Below are 2617 nucleotides of genomic sequence, written 5' to 3' on the forward strand. Positions count from 1 at the left end.
AAATGTAAATTATTTATATTTTACCCACAAATTATTGTAATAGTAAAAAGAAGTAAGCTTTTCTCTATTTCAAATCCTTCTTCATATGTTTGTTTAATCTGACTACAGTAACAATGTTTTCCTTGGAAGTTTTTTCTTGAAATGAAAATTCTCTCTTGTTCCTTAGAGGTTTCTCGTCCGTCATTAGAGTATTCTCACTGAGGTTTCTCTTGTTTTGTTTGTTCTTTCTTCTTTGTTTTTATTTTTTTCTCTCGATTTTGGTTTTAGGTTTGTTTGATCTTGAGTCAGTTATTGATCCTTTGTTGCCTAGGTCTTGCGTCGGTTATTAATCGTAAAAGAGATAGTATTAATTTTAAAATATTAAATTAATTATCATTATAGTTTAGGGTTTATGGTTTAGGGTATATGGTTTAGGAGTTACTATTTTAAGGTTTTGGGATTATGGTTTATGGTTTATGGTTTATGGTTTACGGTTTACGGTTTAAGGGTTGGGGTTTAAGGTTTAGGAGTTTAGGGGTTAGGGGTTTAGGGTTTATGTTTTATGAGGGGATAAGGGTTAGGGGTTTAGGGTTTAGATTAATTGGTGTTTTTAATTTATATATTAAATAATTTCTTATATAATTGTAAAGAGATAATATGAATTTTAATATATTAAAATGGGTTTTTGATCTTAGGTAATTTAAAACTCTTATTTACTTAATGGTGTAATTTTGAATTTCATTGGAAATTTTAATTTGTTAGAATTTGATCCCAAAAACTCCATGTTGCTAAAAGAGAACATATTTAAATACCTGGCTTCTTGCTTTTTTATAATTTTCGATTCGAATGGTTTCTTGCTTTTCCACCACCCCCTAAATAAAATTGTCGATTCTCTTGTAAATAATTTAGAGAAATAATTAAAAGAAAAAAGTAAACCCATATTTGCATAGGATTTTGGACCTTCACCTCTTCTCTTCGTATCGTTATTTTCAGCTGAAAAAGGCTTTTACATTAATCACCCTTGAAGTTACTTTTCTACAGGTAATAATAAATTTTCCTTTTTTTTCTGTCTGCTTATTGGGTTTCTTTTAATTCATTCCTTAACTGGTTCATGTTGATTTTTTTTTTTGCGTATCTTCTTCGATTTTCTTCTGAATTTTGTTTGATCTAAGCTTATAATGGGGAGATACCCATATTCTATTTAGTCTTAAATTTTATGATTTTACTTCCCATAGAAAAATTAATGCATGTTTTTGTCTTTCAATATAGGAAGCAGGTAAGCATGTGAGTTCAAACTATTTGGTAGATTTTTAATCAAATAGATTGAATTGCCAGGATTTATACTTTGCAATATATATATATAATTTTTTATTTGTTCAATGTTCTAACTGAAATTTATGCCAATGAAAAACTTCTATATCTTTGACGAAGTCAATTTCTTTATTTCTCTTTAGGATTTTAGTGTGCTTAAAAACTTTTTTTTTTATGCTATTGAAGCATTGGATCATCTTTGCATGCTGCAGGAACAGGCTGCTTTGCTAACATGTTGAAATGTTGATTTTTGATAATTCCTTACATATTAAATATTGAAGTGTTGATATTCAAGCTAGTAATTTAACAGTAAGGTTTATTAATGTTATCCAATTAATTGGACTAACTTATCAGGTTTTGTAAATTAAGGGGATAAAATTCATAATTAGACCTTTACTTATTTATTTTTATTCTAAAGTGTTACCTTGAAAGTTAGTATTGGTTTAATTTTCCAGTACTTATTGTGTGTATGCTTTGCTTTTATTTATTTGCAGATGTGGTTTTGGTCTTCTAATGTATGAATCTGAAGTGCATTTCTATTCTTCTATTTGCAGTTAAGATTTGAAACTGAAGACAAAGCAAGGAGACTACTAAGTAATGTGTCATTTTTGTTGAAACTAGGGGGTTATTTTTTCGGTATTACTCCTGAAAAAGTGATTGCCAAAAACTGTTGTTTCTGGATTTGTGTATTTTTCTTTTTTTTTTCTTGTGGTTCTTCTTTTTTGTTTCGGGAGGTGATTGTGTAAACATTTTAGTGTGATTTAGTTATTGTAAGAATATTTTTAACATTGTTAATTTTAATATTATTGTAAGAATATTTTGAATTATAATTCAGTTATCAATTTATATCATTTATCTTTCATTGAATTTGAAGTATCATTTAAATTTGTCATTTTTGGTTGGATTTTATGTTACAAGAAGAATTGTATATGAATGAAAATCGGATGTTACAAATTTGCAAAAATTACTGGCATTTTTCCATAAACGCCCCTAAAGAACCATACTTTTAGCGGCGTTTGTGGGTAAAGCGCCGCTAAAGGTCATGTTCTTTAGCGGCGTTTGTGGGTAAAATGCCGCTAAAGATCATGTTCTTTAGCTGCGTTCTTTCACATAAACGCCGCAAAAGTTAGCGATGTTGTCAATAGCGGCATTTTTTGCGGCGCCCTAAAAAAGCACCGCTAAAAGCCTGTTTTGGTGTAGTGTCTGGCCATAATCATAATTTTATTCTTAGTTCTTGGATGGGTTGCCTACTTGAATGAGTTAAGTAGTAATGATGTGTGACCCGTGGTTGAATTGATTGAAACCTAAATAACTGGAGTATTAGTTT

At 29.5% G+C, this 2617-nt stretch overlaps 1 long non-coding RNA gene across 1 annotated transcript; it reads left to right on the forward strand.

Annotated features, from left to right (window-relative positions):
* Window positions 1-898: 898 nt before the first annotated feature.
* LOC105779380 (uncharacterized) lies at window positions 899-2091 on the forward strand. The gene is made up of 2 exons (XR_008195026.1): window positions 899-1020; window positions 1845-2091. It is a non-coding gene; the product is annotated as an uncharacterized LOC105779380 (long non-coding RNA).
* Window positions 2092-2617: the final 526 nt, after the last annotated feature.

This window comes from Gossypium raimondii, chromosome 4 (assembly GCF_025698545.1).
Source record: "Gossypium raimondii isolate GPD5lz chromosome 4, ASM2569854v1, whole genome shotgun sequence".
NCBI classification, from domain to species: domain Eukaryota; kingdom Viridiplantae; phylum Streptophyta; class Magnoliopsida; order Malvales; family Malvaceae; genus Gossypium; species Gossypium raimondii.